Genomic DNA, 23188 nt, shown 5'->3' on the forward strand with positions numbered 1-23188 from the left:
GCCCAGAAGTGTGTTACCTTGCATTTTCTAGATTATGCCAAGCATACAATGCTAGCCATCCCTATCAACACAGAAGAGAGAGAAATGTTCACATGTGTAGAGAGACATTTGATTTTTAACACAGGGGAAGTAGGAACACAATGCTCAACCTCAGCTCAGTCTGGATGCCCACTACTATGACTGATGATAGTTTTCACTTTCTAAATACCATTAGTGTAAATATGATACTCTCCTTTCCTAATCCATGCCATTTAGAGAAATTTTGTTTCTTTGCACCTGAAAAAGCATTCCTCAATATAAGTACAGAAGGCAGTATCTATCTTTCATATTTTTGGTTTCAAATACTTGGCCTCTTAGAATTCTGAAATAGCTAATGCTTTAAATTTATTGAATAGAATATACCCTAGAGATGAGTAACTTTCTATTGTCAACCGTTATTGCTGGTCATCCATGCTTATATTTAGTAATCGACCCTTGAGACTGAGGAGGTGGGGTGATTCAAGAGAGCAATAGTGAAATAAATTTTGGTGGGAGCCTTGTTAGTAGGAACTAAGGACGTGTGAGTTACAGCACAACCTCAAGACAGGTCTATGAGCTACTGAACGAAATCCCTTCCCCAACTCTTGAGGTCACTTTCAGTTCAAGACTGCTAAACATTAAAATGGTATAGTATCATATCAGCATGAGAAGCAATGAGGGACTAGTAAGTTATACTCATCCTTCAGCATGGTGCGGGCATGAAAAGGTCACACTGTCCCAAGAGGGAAGAAGATATGAAACCACACCATGGGATCTTTAGGGATTTTTGTGAATAGGGAGAGAGATGAGTAAAAAGCAATTTAAGGAGTCCATCAATAAAATAATGGAAATCCCTGAAGCTGTTTTATGGTCCTATGAAACCGAGAGCAAGCAGTAATTTTCCACTTCCATCATGAACATCTTTTCCCTAGCCAAGTCCCCCAGATCTCAGTTTAATTGAGTTTGTAGCATTTAAGCCAAAGGCTTCAAAGTAAATCCAGTTTTAAAAGAGAAATTCATGCCCACCGTACAAGTGCAAGCTCGGGTTTCAACCTTAGCCCTGGCAATTACTATCAGAAAGTGAATCTTTGAGTAAGAATTTAAGTCTGAAAAATTAACAATAATAATGCAGGAATACTACTATCTATCCTGCCCATCTTCCTGGCCCTAGAAATAAATCAATAGACTATGTCGGTAATCATTATATAAATGAGAATTGGGTTCTAATTTGCTGTAAAATATGTAAATTATATTTAGCCATAGTAACAAATGTTTGGATCCCTCATAGGGTGATATAGAAATACATTGCATGATTTTGCCTTAAAAAGTTTTCAATCACATGAAATAACTCTGACATGGCAGAAATGCTGTTATTGGCCTTTTGTCTGAGGGCTTCACATCTAGTTGGTCGAATAGGTTGGGAGGGATAACATAACAATCTGATTAGCCAAGTAACTTGGGGGTGCAACAGGAATGTAGCTTAGGTAATTGAATTAGCATAGGCAAGAACACTGAAGGAAAAGGCGAGCATGGTTTATTTAGAGCCAGTAAGTACTTGGTAGATACAGGAGAAATACAAATAAAATCATTTAAGGAAAATTTCACATTATTATTCATACAAAACAAGAAGTAACATTCAGAAATGAATAAATATTCAGCCATAAAAGGTTTAAGTTATGGATACATAATACAGTGTGGGTACAATTCTAAAACATTCTTGGAGAAAATTATATCATTCCATTTGCATAAATGATGCAGAAAAGATAAATCCATAGGGACAAAAAGAGATTGGTGAAGCTCAGGAGTTAGAGGAAGGGAAATGGAGAATGACTGCCTTGTGGCTATGGGGTTTTGTTCTGGTTGATTAGAATGCTTTGGAATCAGGCAACGATGGTGACACCTCACTGTGAGCCCACTAAACACTACTGACTTCTCACTTTAAAACAAATAACTATCTGCTTGGTGAAATTCACCTTAGTAAAGAAAAAAACTAAGCAAAACACACAGACATTTTGCAATGTGGGCTCATGGACACCATGTATTTATAGGACCCAAGCCTTCCCTTATTTCTTGCCAAAATGATTTGGAAGATGTTCTCATCAACTGGCATCTCATGCTCAGCTATTTCTAGCATTCTACTTGTGAAATACTCAATATCTCTATTAGTCATTCCAGCATTGTTCCTATTTCAACATCTATAAAAAATTATTCATACTATTCAAAAACTATGCATCCTTAAAAATACACACTAATACACATCAAGCAACACATGTATCTCCTGTTGTTTAGGTGAATCCAGTAAATCACATCGTCACATTGTGTTGTTGATCATGTTTTCACAATGGCTCTTCTAACCAGCATGCCGTTTGTCATCCATCTTCATCATTATATTACTATTTCCTTGTTCACATATCGACTGTCTGGCTTCTCCTCCCTCATTTCTTTCACTTACAGTGCATGGAAGCTAGATTAATTTTTAATAGCACTGTGCATTTTTTTTCTCATATGAATAACTGCAAAACAGATTGACAGGCCTGGCAAAAGAAGCATAAGGCCTTTAGAGACATGGAATTTTATATTTTTTGATGCCCAACTCTGACCCATTGTATCGGTTTTGATGTTCATTTAAGAACTTGGGCTATTTGGGGACAGCATGCCTCTATCATGTACCTGCAAAAAATGCATAAAAAGGTAAATCTATGTAAGGTCACTGCCCAGGTTTCTTTTAAATTTCTATATTGGAGACATTTCAAGAAATCTTAAATAATAATTTTATTTATATCTCCTGAGTCACAATAAATGGAAAGAATCAGCAGAATATAATCCTCCTATTAGACATTTAATATCCTGAATAAAGTTAGTGTTTTGTGTGTAATTATGATTATAAAATGCTTGTCAGATAACAAGCAATCTCTTTCTTTTGCATATTAAATGTTATGTAGTTGATAGCTTGAATAAATGTATTATACTTTTATTAGATATTTTATTTTGTATAGCATGCATTATTTATCCATAAAACATTCTAGTTTCCATATCAGTCATTGTAATTCCATTCATTAAACTACTCACTATGCTTTTCACCCGAGGAGCAAAGACGGGTTGTTACTGCTTCTCAAGGTTCCAGAGAGAGGTAAGAAAACACTCTTCCACCCAATAACTGTGGTAGGAGCACAACAATGGAAGATAAAGACCACCATTGGTGAGAACATGCTGCAAATCTGTCTCATACAGAAATGAATCCACTGAACATTAGTTGTACAGTTGATGTGATCACAAGTTAAATAAGAGCTAGTGATGCTTCTAGGTTAGAGAGCACATAAAGCAAACTCAACAGAGTGAGGGAGGAACTGTGAAAGCATTTAATCTAGAGTTCTCATCAAATTTACTGAGGGACAGGGGATTAGACTACATTCAATAAAGGCCTTTCAGCCAAAGAAAGAGATTATACATTGGCCAACTGGCAAGGAGTACTGTCAATCCGTGTCTCATGCTTCATCATTAATGCAAGGGTGTTTTGTTTTGACACACACACACACACACAAAATGATTCTTTTGCAGTATTCACCTTGCAAACAATTGCATCTTGGATAGATGCATCATAAATAATATGGTTTTCAATGAGTCTTTAATAGATTCCACCAAATACCTTTTATCATAGAAATATTTTATAATGAACTACATATACATATACCAATTCTGGTTCTTTCCTCATTATGTTTCATTTTCTCTTTTATATCTGCCTCTGATATTAATCTCTGACTCTCCACAGCCAGCAATGTGACTTTCTCGAGGTCATTCCCTACTACCCAGAAAAGCCTTGGCACAGATGAATGCTGAAAAACAGTTGCTCCATGAACAAATGAATGACTGTTGATCATATTTATTTATTTATTTTACTCGAAATTCAGCTCTAAGAGCGATATTACATTATCACACAATTTCTCTCAGACTACAATATCTAAGGAGAAAAATAACATGAAATTCTATTTCTAAACCTTTAAATGTACTGTTCTGATTTAAAAACAGCACTGGGATAGTCTGATGAAATGGTTCTGACACTAATACTGAATCTCTTTAGCACTAATGAAAGCAAATTGCTTCTATCTTAGAAACAAAATTGTTGGGACTTTCTCCTGAAGATGTTTTCAGTTGCTAACAGCCACTCTATCTATTACCTCTCTTAATTACAAAAATCTCTATTCCCAGACATTTTGTGTGTCTGTGTGTGTAGTTAAAACATAGTCACTGAGAGTTGAGATAGTAACAAACAAAATGCTGTTATTTGTGGTTATGATCAATGCATTCACTTGAAACGAATTAAGGAGAATAAGTTGTGGCATAATTCCAATTTGCTACTTAAGCACCGAAGTCTAACTCTAAAGATGCTTCACCAGAGGGTGAAGGATGGATGTCTCTGCGAAAAGTGTATTTTATTCCTATCATTTCTGCATTTTAGAGAACTTCTATATTCTTTTTCTTCTTTTACGATGTTTAAGTAACTCTCCTCAATTTTTAAAGTTTCCTAAGTTCTTAGAATATATTTTTTTAATTTATACTGTTAAGGTACCTAATTGTTGTGTTTCTCTCTGAGGCCTATTGTTGATTCAGAGGTTGAATACATATACCTGGAGGTGTGCATATTTTTATACTATGTAGGCAAGCATGTATATGTGTGTATATGCATGTATTAATGAGCATGTCACATTTTTACAGACATGAGAGAAAGGGGGACAAGAACAGTGATATGTTTACATTTTGGTATATCATATTCATGAAAGAATATTCCCATTTCCACTAACAAAGATTATAATTCTATAATCCTCAATACATAAACTCTAAAGCCTACATTATATGGCATTGTTTTCTGCAGTTCACTCATTGAGAATATACCAAGCCAAGGAAGCCAGTGTCATATGGTCATTGGGAAGTATGAGGAACGATGCACAGACCTGTGCGGACTTAATGCCAGCCTGTTGGCTATTGGAACAAATCTTCATTTAAAAGGAAAGCTCTTTTCTATAAATAAAAGCCTTTACCATTATTTTTTGCCAAAGGCAAGGTAAAACTGGGATTTAGACCAATAAAATCTGTCTCCAAATATAATGTTTTTCCCACTGTGTATCTCAAGGCGATTATATTTTCTTAAGATTCTTCTTTAACAAACCATGATTTTAATGGCCAAACAACCTCCGAGTTGGGGGTGAGTCTGGCAGCATCTGACACTGATGAGGGCAATGCAGGGAGGACTGAATAAGAGGGATAGATTTTAGCAATTATGGTAATTGGAACAGAAATAATTTAGTTTGGAGTACATATAAATGTTTATACATCAGAATCTTACCTTAATTAAGTATCAGCTCAACTATAGACTGTAGCATTATTTTCCAAACAGAGACTGCCTGATGGACAAAATAGGGACAATATAATTCATTAACGTTCAGTGATTAGAGTTAGGATAAAATATGTGTGTTGGGGTGGTAGAAATAAGCCTGATGTCAGAAGAATGGCGGAAAGCGTAGAGAGAGGCTCATAAGCCCTGTTTGTCTCAGAACTCATCAGCTGTAAATGCATTGTTACACAAAAAAACTATAGTGCGTATATACATACATACATGCATGCATACATTCATACAAACATACACACACACGCGCGCGCACACACACAAGCACATTTTTCCTTTTATAAATGTTTCCCAGATGCTCCAGCTCTGCAGGGTCCTTTGCAGGAAAAGATGCAACCAGAAGGAAACTGGTGCTCAGTACCTCTGGCTCACCAAGATGTAAGCGTAGTCATTCCTGTTGTTCCGTTGTTGTCGCTGTTGCTTTGTTCTGAGTCTAGCTTCTGGAAATGAGCTGTGTGCCATAGTATATGCTCAGCAACTGTTTCCTGGAGAAATGAGTGACTCAGTTCTCAACATGAAAATGAGAAGTGAATTTTTGGTAGTAGCCCAAATTAGAAAATTTTCAGTTAGTTCCCATTATGATGTCCTAAATACTAATATTAAAAAAATATGTTATTCATAGTTGACAGTGAAAATGACAGGTAAGTGTTTATAGTTCAGGTGAAGAATATATTAACCATCACAACTAAGGGGTATAATACATCGCTCAGTGAAAAATTTATAAAGAGTTTTGTTATTAAGTGAATATTCCAAGAATGAGAATTTATGAAAATCTGAAGCTGATAGTATATAACCTATCAGAAACTTTAAAAATTGTTTGCAGTTTTAATGACAAAACATTTAGGAAATTATACATTGCATAAAGTCACTTGCATTGGCATGATGCATCCTAATGTACAATGTAATAAATTTGTATAAATATAATAAATATGTTGAAACTTAATAATTTAGAGAAATAAGCTTTATATGAAAACTAGCTTATCTTATGCCATTTACAGTACAATTAGTTAGCATATAGTTTTAACCAGTCTAGAGCTGTAAACAATATTTGCTTGAACACTACATGTGTTTAGAAGGCATGAGAGTTTAACCAAGAAATAGCCTAAGTCGCAGAGAGAAATGCAGACATGGAATGGTACCACGTTTATACCTTTGCCTATTCTGAAAAATCAACACCACAGCTTCAGATAATGTGAATTTTTCTCCACTTACTGCGTTCTAGGTTCACAAAGAAACACGTTTGAGAGCTCACTTTGTTGCTATAACTAGTGTCACGTTATTAAGGGTAAATGTCTCTGAGAAGTCACCTTCATAAGATACCGATTTTCAGTCCTTAATGCTCTCCGGACCTGACACTTTATATTATCTCTAATGCAGGTTTTCAATGGTAAAGACATTTTTCTTTCTTTCCTTTTTTTTCTTTTTCTGTTTTTTTTCTCTATTTTTGCTGTTTGTTTGTTTGCTTGTTTGTTTCAAGATAGAGCTGTCCTGTGTAGTTCTGACTGTCCTGAAAGTCACTCTGTAGTACAGGCTGGCACTGAGTTTAGCGATTCCCCCTCCTCTGCCTTCTGAGTGCACGAGAGATTAAGACATGTGCACCACTGCCCGGCCTTAAAAAGACATTCTACGTTAGAAGATGTTTTCTAACTGTTTTTTGATAATATTTTATTTTTTTTATTAAAGTTACCCCTGACACTGGTTTTATCACAAAGAAACATCATTTCTTTTTGGTTAATCATGAATTGTTTTGGACAAGATAGCCATGTTTATACAGCCCTTGGTATCGCTGTATTCTCATTGTGGTTGGCAGCATTATTAAATATTCTGTACCTCAGATTTGTAGCTTATTAAATTATAAGAGTGATTATCTGGAGACCATCATCTGCCAGATGGGAAAGGTTTTATTTCTTGTGCTGTGGTCTTTATTTAAGGTTTGGATTAATCCATCACCTTTTATGGTCCAGACAGTCTGCTGCTCCTTTCTCAAGCACACCACCATCCAGTTGTGGCTCCATGACTTTGGAAAACTTTAGACAAGAGCAAGTGCCTTGGAAGAGTGTCCTCTTGTGCCAAACAAGGCCACAAGGAAGAGAAGTGTGGAAGGAAGAAATCAGAAAAAGTGTAACAGATACAGTGTCCTCAGCCTCTCTCTCAGTGCTACCCTTGAACTAGCTAAGCTATTTACAAACAGCAGTGGGGGTAGAAAAAAAGAAACCTTCATTCTTGAGGAAAAGTTGTGTCTCTGTTTGCTATCGCCTTTTCTGGGAGACCACGGATGCATGGGCCGTGGCTACCACTAATTTCCTATTTAGCTCCTCATCATGTTTTGACTGGTTTTTGATATTAATTGTTCTTTTGTTATTTCTGTTATTTGTTTATTTAGACTAGACTATTTGTATTATTGTTAGATCGTTTTATTTCTTTTTTTCACTTAATGTATAATTGCTTTATTTCTTACCCTTCCCTTTCCTCCCTGCAAGACTTAGTGCGCATTCCCTGCCTCACGCTCTCTAGCTTTTGTGGCTTCTTTTCTCTATTAGTTACCTTCCAGCAATACTCGTTTCTATCCACAGCTTCCTGTTCTATTCATTTTTTTATGCACCCAAACTAAATTTTATCTCAGAGAATCATGATCAGAACTTCAAAATGCATTTTAACCAATATTTGGTGTTGTTGATATATACCTATGCCACAAATAATACTTTAGATCTATAATTCCAACAAATAGACTCAAAGTAGAGACTTCTGTTCATGGATTCACTATGGCAAGATCTCATTATAAGAAAGAGTAATGGATTATATTGTGAGAAGAAGAATGGAGTACAATGTATTTAAAACATAGTCCTCAACCAATATCATAGAGAGAAATGAGAATGCAAGATGACCATTTCTACCCAGATTATTATAAAATAGCATTTCCTAGTTATGTTTTAAAAATAAGAGTTTATTAAAACTATATCATTTAACAAATTAATTGACAATGAATTCTTTGAATTATCTAATAACATGACAAATTATATGACCTAACAGTGGTTTTACTAATTGTCTAAAAATATAAAACATGAAGAGATCCTGAGGTTTTTTTTCTACATTATTATATGCTAGGTTACTGATCAGAAGGAAATGATGTCTTTGGTAAGCAAAAGAGTATTAGTTTATCATCATTTGAGATATATAATCTTAATGATAAAATCAGTGAAACATTCTACTTTTTAATTCCATAAAAGTCAACTTTGTATTCCATAAAAATTCAATATCAGTCAAGTATTATATATATATTATATAAACATATATACACATATGTGTATATATATATCAATTAGCTATTTTTCCTACTTCTATATATAGCAACTTAATAGAACATTTTCTCTGGTTATTTTAACAAAACCTTTCTATATTTAGTTTTATTAAAATTGAAATTATGTTATTAATATTATTCCTTTTCCAAAAGTGAATAAATTTTAGCAATAGTTTAAAATTGGTAACATAAGTCAAGAACATTGTGGGTTTTTAAAATCACATTCAGAATTATTTTATTTCCCCTCCATCTGATAATAATTTTGCATGTAAAAAATAACACAAAACTATGTCAATTTGTAATATCCACCCACATACCTTATGGAATTAAAATATTGTGGGGGCTTGAAATCATGAGTATGTTCTGTAAGCATGATCTCCAAAACCATATTTTTCTCAAAAAATTGTAATAATGACAGTTGTTAAACCAAATGATTTGATATTTTAACGTCAGGAACTTGGTCTTGATCAACTGTCTCTGGATCTTGCTTTATGCTGTTAGCTAGAACATTTGTATTTCAAGGACATAAAGTCTCACAATAGTAAAATATAGTAACTCAAAATTTTAGAATGGGAGGAGAACAGAAAGTCCATTAACATATTTCATCTTCCAGCCTTGCTTTGGGTATTTTTTAAAGACTATTTATTTGTAGACTGAAGAGATATGTCAACCTCAGTTGTGCAGTGTTATAGAGATGCAATTTAGAATATCGGGTAACTTCTTTCAGGGTATATCGGAGAGGTTAGCACAATTCTTGAACGACTCGGCATAGTTCAAGTTAGACATAAAACAAGGTTTAGAATCCATGTAACTGACTGATACTAAAACCAAGAGAGTATAAATATGGGTTTTTTTCTCTCACTCTTACCGTCCGTGAACCCAAACTGTTTACTGCATGTACTAGGGCCAGTTGGAGTAATTTTCACTGTAATTCTGCTGTTCAAAACTCCAGCGCTCACACACTCCCTTTATACTTCCTTTACAATGATGGACCAGAGAGTACTCATCTCATAAGCATGTCGCGTGGTTTTCTCATTAGGATAATTTCGATGCATAAAACAATATGATAAGAAATAGACCACGGAGAAGATTTCATTAACTGAAAATGAAATGCGTATGACGGAAACATAAGTGCAAGGTAATCACATAAGCTCACGTGATGGTGCTGATGTCCTCATTACAGCGCGAATCAGCACTTACTGCATCTACATGGTGCCAGTGGAGAAGGACCGATCATTTAAAACGTATTTGGTGCAGGGTTCATATATTTTGGAAATCTGTGATTTTAACATCGTTTTGGGAAATGTGCTTTCTCTTTTGTGACATAAAATTTAATTGGTTAAATGGATTTTTAAAAGTATAAGTGTGCTAGTTTCTTTCTCAGTCAAAAACCATTTATTCTATTAATATTGAACATTCAGTTTCCTGTAGTTCTTTGTGTAGAGCTGAAGCCTCAAAGGCATTTCCCTGTCTGCTTTGACAGATTCATTAGTGCCTACCTTATTCAGCTAACACTGCACAAAGAACCAGAGGCAACTGAGGAAAGCTGGGATTGAGAAAGCTCTTCCCCAGGAAAGAGAGCACCAACGGCTGTCTAATACCAAATGGTCAGTACTAAAAATATGGATAAAAGTAGCATTACACAAAATGATTAAGTTATATTTGGAAATATTTGAGCTTATAAACATATACAACAACAGTTATTGAAAAAAGAGGCCATGACTATTAAGGACTGAAGGAATGGTGTATGGGAGTGTTTGAAGGAATAAAAGGAAAGGTTCTCATGTTATAACTCTATTATAATCTGATAAAAAATGAATATTTAGGAATCGTTAAATAAACAGTGGAAATAATAAAATTTTGATATTGCAATGGTGGTTTATATTTCTCTAATATGAGACATGTCAAATCCTTCATCCACATTAAAAAAATGAACATGCTATTGGTAAATAAATTATGTAAGAATGGAAAAAGGAGAGAAAACAGTAGCACAAAATTCAATCCAAATAACTTCTTTTAGAAAACTAGAAAACCACATATCTATGTTTGGTTTATTTATTAGCAGACACTTAGATGTGAATTATGAGCTCCACAGCCTGTATTTGGAATAAACCTTGAGAGTATAATAAGTTTGTATGAAGGTCAATGTTGTCAAGTATCTGAAACTCTAATTATGTGATTTTTTTATCTTTTAATAAATAAAAGTTGGTGTTTTCCTTTACACTTGGTCTACTTAAACCATTAACTAGACTTACATTTTGTTGTTGCTGCTGTTGCTTTTGTTTTCTGCTGGGGAGAGCTCTCCAGTGGAATGAACCACTTGAAAAGGCAAAAACTGAATAGGCCTATTAACATCCAAAATATGTCTTTATTTTTAATCCAGTATCTCTTTACTATTTTGACATATCAAAAGAAAACTCAAAGGTGTTCCCAGGATGCTACAATTTCAATAAAAATATATCCTTAAAAAATAAAAGGATGCTGCAGCCTTGGTGGGGTATCAGCAAAGTCTAACATTTGTCTACAATTAAATTGGCTTTCACAAGTAGTCATTAAACATGCTTGCAAATTTTAATGACATATTATATTAGACATAAAAAGGGATGTAGATATTCTTGTATAGTACACAAATCTGAGAGGCATTGCTAATAGGTAGTAAAGTAATTGAAGTCATGGTTTAAGTGAAGTCCATAGGGTATGTACTATAATTAAGTAGATATCATGTGTAGAGCTGTGATCCCAATGTCCTGCAGACGGACACAAAGATACAGGAGAACACCCTGATGCAACACTAAGGGAACTTCTTGATGGAAGAAGACAAAGGAACTGGTTTGCTGATAATCACATGGGAACAAATTTAAAAGAAGTATACTTGTTATAATAGAAGTCATCAATGGGATTTTAAAAATGCTTAGTGGAAAGCAGACAAGCAGAAAATAGAAAGCTAAACACAGAGCCAATTCAGCAAAGGTAGAACACAAAGATCCTCATGGTAGCATGGGAATGTTTTCAATTCATCAGAACCAAGTGGGATTTATTTTAGGAATGCAAAACCAATTAAACTTTTTTTTATAAAAGTCATTTGCCAAGCTCTAATTATCCAGAATGAAAACTTAAATAAGAAAAGCCATATGGTTATACCAAATGATTCAGAAAAGGCACTGAAAAAAATTCACCATCCATTCATGAAAAAGCAGTTGTGAGTAAGAAAGTACAGAATTATCATCAGCCCTATGAAAGATACCCCAAGCCGGGCGGTGGTGGCGCACGCCTTTAATCCCAGCACTTGGGAGGCAGAGTCAGGCGGATCTCTGTGAGTTCGAGACCAGCCTGGTCTACAAGAGCTAGTTCCCTTCAACGGAAGAATGGATGAAGAAAGTATGGAATATATATATATTAGAGTATAACTCAGCAGTAAAAAACAAGGACTTCTTGAATTTTGCATAAAAATGGATGGAAATAGAAAACACTATCCTGAGTGAGGTAAGCCAGACCCAAAAAGAGGAACATGGGATGTACTCACTCATATTTGGTTTCTAGCCATAAATAAAGGACATTGAGCTTATAATTCACGTTCCTAGAGAAGCTAAATAAGAAGGTGAATCCAAAGACAAACACATAGGCATCCTCATGAATATTAACCTTCATCAGGCGATGAAAGGAGACAGAGACAGAGACCCACATGGGAGCACCGGACAGAAATCTCAAGGTCCAAATCAGGAGCAGAAGGAGAGGGAGCACGAGCAAGGAACTCAGGACCACGAGGGGTGCACCCACACACTAAGACAATGGGGATGTTCTGTTGGGAACTCACCAAGGCCAGCTGGCCTAGGTCTGAAAAAGCTTGGGATAAATCCGGACTAGCTGAACATAGCGGACAATGAGGAATACTGAGAATTCAAGAACAATCGCAGTGGGTTTTTGATCCTACTGCACGTACTGGCTTTGTGGGAGCCTAGGCAGTTTGGATGCTCACCTTACTTGACCTGGATAGAGGTGGGCGGTCCTTGGGCTTCCCACAGGTCAGGGAACCCTGATTGCTCTTCGAGCAGATGAGGGAGGGGGACTTGATCGGGGGAGGGGGAGGGAAATGGGAAGCGGTTGCGGGGACGAGGCAGAAATCCTTAATAAATAAATAAATTTAAATAAAAAAAAAAACCCATCTTGAGTCCCAGAAGACAAGACAGCCACAATACCCGGGGGAGCCCAGTCCCTAAGCTGATGAATTACCAGCTCATGGTGACAATTGGCCATTGTTTGTCCCTCTAATAAGGGTCCCCTTCCCCCAAAAGAGCCTCTTCTGAATTGAGACACAAGAAGGGGCTGTCCTGGAAATGAGGTCACCCGGAGGAGGCCAGACAGATGCCTAACAAAGTCTTTTATTGTTGTCTTTATTTTAGACAACAAAGTCTAAAATAAAGGAGCTAACGTTATAAATATGCATTCTCAGTAAAGCTTAACATTTTAGGTATTTATATAATATTACCTTGGACACCTTAGTCTAGTTTCTATACATTTCAAAAAGCATCACCTCTTATACAACTAGATTCCCTTCGACTTAGTTTCCTAATTTGCAGATTGTTTTTTCTTTTCTTAGAATTTTCATTGAAATGAAGTTCATATAATACTTAACCGGGGGTCTGGATCATTACCGTAACATTTTTGTGAAATACCATTTTTGCTACAAATATCAGTATTTTGTCTCTTCTACTGCTGAATAATCTGTGTACACACGGGGACAAATTCATATCACTTATTTATCAGCTGATTAGCATTTGGATAGTTTCAATTTGCAGTAAATAGAATTAAAGATTTTATTAATTAATTGGTATATTTAGGTTTGAAACTACAATAGATACCTACTACAAAGCAGTGATTCTCAACCTGTGGGTTGTGACCTTTTAGGTCAACTGACCCTTTGCAAGGATTGCCTGAGACCACAGGAAAAAAAGGATATTTACATTACAGTTCATAATAGTAAATTTACAGTTATGAAGTAGCAATTGAAATAATTTTATGTTTGGAGTTATGACAACATGAGGAACTGTATTAAGGGTCACAGCATTAGGAAGTTTGAGAACCACTGATGTAGAATAGTATTGAAACTACTCAACTATATATCTCTTAATTTTTACCTATGTGCTTTTTCTTTCTTTTAAAAAATAACTAGTGGCATAAATTAAAACATATACTTTCTCTATTGCAAATACACCATAAGTACTAGCAGTCTGATAGATTAAGATAAAGATCTCAAAAATGAGAAAGAAGGGCAACATAGTTAAAAAAAACACTCATATTTTCCAATTGTTTTATAAATACTTTTATTTATACTCATTGACCTGTTCTCTCAAGGTTAGTCAGAGAACTCTCTATCTATAGACTACAACAGACAGTGCAAGTATGTCTAATTGGCCAAAATAATGGAAAAAGAGACTGTGTACACAGCCCTAAATGAGACACGTTCCCCTCTCCCCTACCCCTACGGATCTGGCATGCTGGCAGATAGGATTTAAGAGTCGAAAGGTGGGAAAGACTAGTGAAATGGTGTCTTCTGGATGCAAACGCATAATAGCTGTGGTTATGTGTACAGATCAACACAAGATCAAGATGGTCAAATTTCCAGCATGAATGGGAAGGCGCTACAGCTTTTCCACCACTTAAAGAGAAGCTGTTGATAGTTGATAGCTGCTGAAGAATTGGGACACATTCTTTAATTAAGAGTGTTCTGGTGAGGAATTTCCAATGGATGGTTCCCCCACCCCTGTACTATTGACACCCTTGATTGGACTGGTGGGTTGTTTACAAACATTCAAAAGACATTGTTGGGAGAGGGACATGAATGTGGACATAACCATATTTCATAATGTACAGAAAAAATAATGTAAAAAGTGTCAATGTAGCTACTAACTTCAGAAATAGCCAAATATAATGATTGTAAATTATTAGCAACAGAAAGACACTATGTAGTAGTAAAGGAATCTGCTGTCCAAAAGATCAAAATCTAACATGGCTGCACCAGAATTTCAAAATACAAAGGACACAATTTGCTAACTGACATTAGAAATAGATAGATACATTTTGATACTGGAAAACATCAAAACCTCTCATTCAGTAATTGATATATCAAAGAGAAAGAAAGCCAGTAGGAATGCAGCAGAAATAGGATGGCATTATCAATCAATTTGAATGAATTGACAACTCTGTTTACTCATGCAGTTGAAAATCCCTGACAGTACAAGAGTCTACACTAGAGTTTTATAATAGTTTTCTTCCTAATTATCAAATTTTAAAAACAATTAAATCTACAAAGCAATTCATCTGCATCTGTATGTTCATTTTTTAATAATGATCCTTTGTTGTTACTGAACTATACTGCGTGCATCGTGCATGTACCAGTTCCTTAATTTATTACTGAAGGGCAATATTAAATGTATGAATATACCAATTTTTATGAGATTACTCTGTTGACTAAGTTAGTGAAGTATGTAATGTATTTAAAATTAATGAGTTTTAAAAATTTTAAGAGTATGGAAAATTCACTTAACTAGACCATTTAAATCCCCAGTGATGGCAAGTAAATTATTTCTTAACTATATGGTAAATGATGTTCTGAATTCCACAGCAGCAATTAGACTGTATATAAAAGACTCATCCATTAGGATGAAATAATGTTATATAAAAGGTATTTTCTCATTTGACCTTTTAATGCAATATACTGCTTGATTCCTAATATTAAACTGTCATGTGTATCTAAATCATTAATAAATGACCTATTTTCTTGCATAAATTAAAATAGTATTCTCTTGCCATCGTGCATGAATGATGCTTAGCCTTCATAAGAAAATAATATGTAAAATAAATGATTTTTTTCAAGAAAACAGTTTCTGTAGCACTGAAAAATAAAATGAAGAAATTCTTCCCTTCACATTTTGTGAACTCATAAGAGTTGCAGGAGAGATTTAGGATTTTTTTTTTTAATTTTAGAAATTCCAAAATGCCACCTTTTAGCTCTGCTTGAACATATTACATACACATAAGTCAGTCACACGGTTGCATGCGCAAACACATACACACACACACACACTTGAAAGTCAGTTAGGACAAACAAAACAATCCATAGGAGAAGTTAGGCGTGGTTAAATAAACATTCACTAAATGTTCTACTTCAACATTGCGTAATTAATCTCCAAAGCTCTTAAGACATTAAGTTGCACGAGATGTTGCAGTTCTTTGACAATTCTAAAAAAAAAAAAATGATTCCTTTGATTTCTTAAGCTATTGATCTTTAAAATGGAATTTTCAAGATGATACATCTTCTAAAGTTCTGGATCTTAGTGCTGATTTTCTACTGACTATCTTATAGTATATATCTTCCTATGAAAATCTTTCATTGTTAAAAATTATATCTATTCTTCACCATGCAGTGCATAACTCATGTTTGGTGCCAATTTAAATAAGCAATTTTCTTATGAAGTGTCATATAAAAGTAACAGGCAGCATCAAGTATATATTGATTAAATGTCTCTAAAAACATTTTTCATTTTTAATAATGTAGAAAAGATACTACAGGAATTTTCCACTTCTTCCTGAGCATCTTAGAATGTAAGCACACACCATGTTATTGGCTCACTCTAGAAGAAAACATAATTCTCTTTGGCTTGCTGGTTCAGCGTCTATCACAAAGAAAAGAATAGTAGAAAAACAGGTCCAGGATCATGAGACGGTTGATTAGGTAAAGCTGTCTACTGACATGCCCGGTAGCCTGAGTTCCATTCCCAGGACCCACATGGTAGAAAGAGATAACTGGGTAATGAAATATAACTACATTCTGAATTTTATGAGGTGTACATTTAGTAATAGCCAATGAAATCATGGTTTTTCTTTTTAAATTTATAAATTCTTGACTGAATATTGTGTACTGGAAGATCATGTTTCAGCTATTATTTCCAATATGGTGGCATGTGGAAGTGAGATTTTGGGGATATAATTAGGTCATGAATATCATCCCTATGTAAAGGGATTAGTGGGATCCTGAGGAATGACAGAACATTGCTGATTACTTTGCTCTTTAAAGGCACAAAAATTAACATAGGTCAGTGACCCAGAATGGGATCTCCCCAGACTAAAAGAGTAAGTACACTGATCCTTGGTTCATCAATCTTTATAACTAAGAGGAACAAGTTTCTGTCTAAGTCACTGAACTACTGCATTTTAATATAGTAATTTGAAATTATTATCTTATAAATCACTTTGATAAGTTAATAAACTATATACAGTTTTATTTTATATTCATTTGGTCTTAATTCAAAATGACTACATGTTTCAAGTCCTAGTCAAAATTCTTTTTTAATTCTTTATTATGATGATTCTGATTCAGGTTTTGGATGTTTGCTTTTTCTCTGTGTAGCCCTGGCTGTCATGGAATCACTCTGTAAACCAGGCTAGCCTTGAACTCACAGAAATCCACCTGCCTCTGCCTTCTGAATGCCAGTGCTGGGATTAAAGCCATGCATCACCACCTCCAGGCTTCTATTTCTTATTAGGAAAAGTGGAAAATGAAGGGAGTTGGGTGTATATCCTACTAGGTACTTGTGTTCTCCTGATCGCTAGGCTTTTTCTCACATGTAACCATCTGTACTATCTATAGATAAATAGGTTTCAAATGTTAGAAGTAAGTCTTGGTAGTTCAGCCATTTTATGGTTTCATATCTGTAAATTTACTGCAATGTTTTGTTTATATTGTTGAGAGAATTTTTAAAATCACTAAAAGCATTCAAGATGACTTCAGGTCATCTCTTGAGTTTTGCTGGAACTACTGTCCAGATTTCCCAAGATTTTTGGAAACTACCTTCTTAGAAGCATCCCCATGTAAAGCCAGTCTTCATCTTTGTAGGAAAATACTGAGACACCACATGCTCTTGGTTTTAAAGCTCATTTTGAAATCTCTTTTCTTCTTCTGTTGGGTCATTGTTCGTTGTATCAACTCTCTGCTGGGTATTCCTTTGTGGCATCTCATTATGGTCTCACACAGATGTAAATATAACTGATAATGTCCATGGCTCCAAAGGAACTACCAATCCTGAGTACATATTCCGTGTCCCTTCATTTTTTTGGTTCTACTGATGTGTTAACAAATAATCCAAATAACATAAATTAATCTGAAATTTAGCATTTTCATAAAATTAATTTATTTTAAACTTCCCAGTCTCAAAAATCACGTCATTATTCTCTCATTTGCTAGGGGCAAAATTCTTACTGTTTAGTTATTAATGTGATCATTATATCATATCTAATCTGATGATTAGTGCCATAAATTTCAACTCTAAAAGCATTTACCCATACTCTTCCTACTCACTATCTCTACTTAAAGTCTTGATCAATTGCTGTAATTCAATGTTTACTGATATTATTTTATCTATCCTTTTTGGCCTTTAGCTAAGGTATTATCTCTTCTTAACTGATTCCACTTATTCCCAGTCACATGTTATTTACATGTAGGAATACATCAGAAAATACTTCAGTCCTTTTTCCTCCTTTGAGCCTTCACCAAATTCCTCTTATCTTTACTTTTCCAAGCTGTGCATATGTACATTTATGCTTGTCTACTTAATCTTTTCCTCTCCCTTCCCAACATTTTCTTTCTCACCTGATTGCATCTTTAAGCCCATAGTCAAACCAGGAAACAAAATCAATAATCTAAATAGTTCTTCACATATTTGTACCTGTTAAATATTTCACAAAAATATATGTTTGTCTTCATTCATACACAAATGTAATTTATATTATATGCTTTGGCGCCCTTTGTGCTTACTCTTTCTATGTAATAAAACAGCTAGTAATCCTACCAAATCAATGGATAGAAAAACACTTTACAATTTTAAAATATTCTCAGAAGTTTTGGCTTACATAATGTGTTATATAACTATTTTCTTTGGATAGCCAGATTTCTATAACTATGAAAAACTGAACAATGCCGCATAAACTCTCCTTGTAAATATTCTTGCACAAATACTTGCCTTCTGTGTAGCAAGCTTCAGTAATGAGATAGCTGAGTCAAAATTTGTACGCAATTTTAATTTTGACACATATTGCTTTATTGCTTTCAAAATCCTCTAAAACATAGAAGTGTAAAAATTGCTCCTTTCTTAACATAAAATAATATATCTTAATGTTACTCCTTTGGTGAAATAGTTATTTAGCAGCCAATTCCATTAATTTCTTTGGCAATATGTTGGAAATATAGCTTTGGCTTGCAAATTAGCATATTCTGGCACTTATCCCAGGGTACTTAGAAGAATTGATGGAAAGAGGGAAAATGCTTTGGAATTATCAATATCTTTTAATGTGTTATATGAAACAACCAGATATCACTCCTCAAAGAAATGTATAAGAAGTTCTATATAGTGTAAATAATTAATTTAAATCTTATGTTTGCACCAAAAAAAAGTAATTTTACACTTGCACTAATGCTTGCACTCCCCAAATACATAAATATCCATACCCACAGCCTTAAGAATTTAACCAAGCCGGGATTTAATTGTGTCAGGCATGATCAGTATAAGCTTTGAAAAAGTTTGTTATCTGAGAATCACAGAAATTAAAGCTTGAAAATATGTAAGACAATATCATATACATTCACATTATTTTAAAGATTATGCATCAAAAGTTAGGAGGCTAAATCACAAATCATCTCTAGGGACTGATTTAGTTGGCAATGCATCTGAACAGTTTTACAGGATGTTCACAGGAACAGAGCCTTCTGAAGCATGGCTTCTTGACCTCCCTGATTCTGAAATACACTTGACTTGTAGCCTCTCGAATTAATATGCATCCCATCATCAGTGACTCAGAGGAGTTGATTATTGGTGTGTTTTCCTTCACAGTGGAGTCTTTTAAAATCACATGCTACAACTGTGTGGTATTGAATTTGAAAGCTTAGGTTTTGTGTTTCAGCATATAAAACTGAAATATGAAATCAGAAATATGGGTATGGAACCAATTAAAGGAATAATAATTTAACATTAACTTTCCACAATATCATCAATCAATAAGTCATACAGTAGCATTATAGCCTGCAGATGAGGTTCGTCCTGGTTATCTGATATAACATCCTTCATAACTTGTGTATACCAGTGTTTCTCATATTTGAATAGCTAGTATATTCTTTTAAAAGACTTCTTCACATAGAAATTTACTCATGGCATAATTTTACTTAAATGTGCTAACATCAAACTAATTATGCAATCCCATATGCTTAAAGAACTTAAGTAAACACAAAACAAAAAGAAGGCAAATGAAAATACAACAGGCAAAATATCCCAATTTACAATCTTAATTAATACAACAGATGATGTTGCATTATTGAAATCCAACCCAATCTTAAACATGAATTTGTTTATGACTATTTGTCAATACTGGTCTCAAAGTACTGGGTGCTTATGGTTCCCGAGTGTGCTCAAAGGTGATGTCATCATTCCATATCTCCAACTGAAGTATACAGCATTTTCTTAGCCACATGCCACAATATAATTTATCTTTGGACAAATTTTGTATTTGTTGACTTATGAGATTCTTCCTTGTTTGCTCAAAATAATGAAAGCAATAATATTCGACTTCAGTATAATTCCCAACATCAACATAAACCAAGAATACAAACACAGAAAGCACTAAGTCACGCTTTATTTCATTATATGGGTTTACATTTCACCCAAAATATTCTAAGACGCGATCACTGAGCTCCTGACATACGAATTTTGTTAGTGTGTTTTTCCAAGGATAGCTAGCATAAATATAAACTCAGCTAACAGAATTCAGTTAAAGCTGAGTGACTGGGATCCAGAAGTAAATCTAATTTGCGGATCATTTTGTTGAGATCCATAAAGTTATCTATACATAGCCAAATCATATATATATATATATATATATATATATATATATATATATATATATATATATATATTGATGTCTATGACAGTCCATGGAGGCTGAAACACGCGGCATCAGCTAACAGCAGGCAGACTGGATTCTCTCACTTGAATCCAGGGAAGGAATCAGGGCCAAGGGGTTGGCCATTGGTCTTCTCTTTACCTGCTATCTTGGTTTTATATGTTCAGATAACAGCATTTTCCTGACATTGTGTGTGAGCCAGGCACCCTTGAAGCAATGTCCAGCGCAGAGCAGCAGCCTGATGTTTGGACCCCAGTCAAGCAAACCGTGATACCAGCAAGGAAGGAGCTGTATGAGTGAGTGCAAGCACAAAGAACAAAGAGTCTTTTTGGTTTTTTGTACTTGTTTTTTTTTTGTTTGTTTGTTTGTTTTGTTTTGTTTTGAAATGCGATCTCTCAAGGGGGAAAACTGAACTAACGTGGGTCAACAGTAAATTATATATTTTAAAATGGAAATTTTATATTTAAAATTTTAATTACTTTTTTCCAGCTACAGTTGGCAATTGAGCACAAGGGATGTTAATTAATCTACAAAATATTTTTAAATAACTTGTGAATAAGATATATTGATTCTGCATATTTATAATAGGCAGTTATATACTTAAGTCTTACCCCAGGTGTTGTAGGGAAACTTCATATTTTAAAAGCGAATGTGGCATAGCTCCCTAAACAACACAAGCCAAAAGAATTACCCAAAGTCAGGATATCAGGCTAGTTTTTAAGTAATAGAAATTGACACCATTACTTTAAATCATTGTTGTAAAACTGGTGCCTGTTCTCTAGATGACCAAAGCCTTATTTTCTACATTAAGTATTTAATAAAAAATAAATTAAAAAACCCTTCATGCTTACTTGTTAGTTAAGTCAAAAGCCATATTTTCCACAATAATGTGTCTTTTTCCTGAATATTGAGATTGCTGTAGTGGTAAAGAGTCTGCTAGCAACCGTGATTATAAAGAAGAGTCATTAGTTTCATTTCAATAACTCTTATGACTGTTAGCGGTAAATTTCTTCAAATTATGGGTATACAAACTTGGTGATCAAATTGAGTTAATTGTTGATTTTGATAAGGGTTTATTCATGTATAAAGAAACAATACATAGATATTCATACACACATCTGACACTTCTTTATAACTGCTAGCATCCAACCTTCATGAATTGGTAGTAATTCTATGCTGTTCTCTATAATTTAAAATCAGGATTCCATGTGACCAGGGCCTCACTCCCTTACATCAAGGATGCAATTGGAAAAGGTGAACTCTTCTGATGGAAACGTGATTCCTGCCAGGGATGTGGAGGTTTTTCACTCAAGTGTGTCTGTTTGAGGAGGAATACCTTGAGAATTCAGGTAAAACCACGATTTCTCATCATAGAAATCTTCGGATGCTTTAGCTGTCGAGGTAACTTCCTAAAACTCAATCAAATGATGCAGGAAGTAGATTAACCTTGAGTTTTGGTCACTCGGCATTATCTGAAATTTTGTGTATAAATAAACTATAAACATTGACAGTGCAACTATGTGTTACTTATGATTATATATTTATGAGTGTGCATGGTATGTTCATGCATCTGTGTTAGCATGCTAAACACATTGCATGCATGTGTGACTCTATAGTGTATATATATATATATATGTATATATATATATATATACATTTCACCTAGAAGCTCAGTAAGACATTTGACACAGATGCTGTCTGCTATTTATTTCATGAAACAATTCCGGTAAATATTTCTCATTTTCTAAATTAGACTGTGATGCAAAGATCTGAGAGTAACAACGGAAGTATTCTAAGTAAATAATATTTGCATACAACCCTAGCTTGCATTATTTTGATTTATGCACTCAGAAAAAATAATTACACATGGCCCGATCTTATATGGTGTGTCTTCATTTTCCTGAGAAGTGTCCTTGCTCTGTCCTGAATAAGTTACCCTCTCTAACAACATTTTCTAAAACTTCAGATGCATGCTTATGACTCTGCTATCCTCCCAAGTGAAGTTTGCAGAGAATGTCTAAACGCCCTATTAGTAAACAAAATCAATTCTGTCGTGAGGCAAGCAGGAGATGGATTTAATTTTTGAAAAAAAATATTTTCCTAATATGATTGTCTTCATTCTATGTTCTGTATATTTTTGGATGGCCTCCTTCCTAGAGCACAGAAGTTTTCTGAGTTTCTATTTCTCTTTCTCCCAAGACTTTCAGACTCCCCCAAGTGGATATCAGAGAAATTTAGTCTCTAAATAACAGACACTTCATAACGAGTTTTAATCAATCTGCATCAAGTATGTTCTAATTGAAGCATGATACGTGGAAATAATTCTTTTTTGATAAATCTATCACTCCCCTGCTATAGCTTATAATTTACTCACGTGACTACCACCTGTCTTATCACGACATCCCATTTTATCTTCATTGGAAAAGTGAAATCAAACTGTCAGATTCATTTAAGCACCATATCACGGCTTACGGGGGTCATTGCTACAGAAAATTCTGTGTATAGGAAACAAAAACTGGACCATA

General features: G+C 34.5%; 1 long non-coding RNA gene across 1 annotated transcript in view; it reads right to left on the reverse strand.

Moving 5' to 3' along the window:
* LOC121439251 overlaps positions 1 to 23188 on the reverse strand; it is a 32050-nt gene that overhangs the window by 7727 nt on the left and 1135 nt on the right. The window lies entirely within an intron of this gene.

This window comes from Microtus oregoni, unplaced genomic scaffold (genome assembly GCF_018167655.1).
Source record: "Microtus oregoni isolate MIOR12 unplaced genomic scaffold, Mior012 000060F_ref0000265, whole genome shotgun sequence".
Taxonomy (NCBI): Eukaryota; Metazoa; Chordata; class Mammalia; order Rodentia; family Cricetidae; genus Microtus; species Microtus oregoni.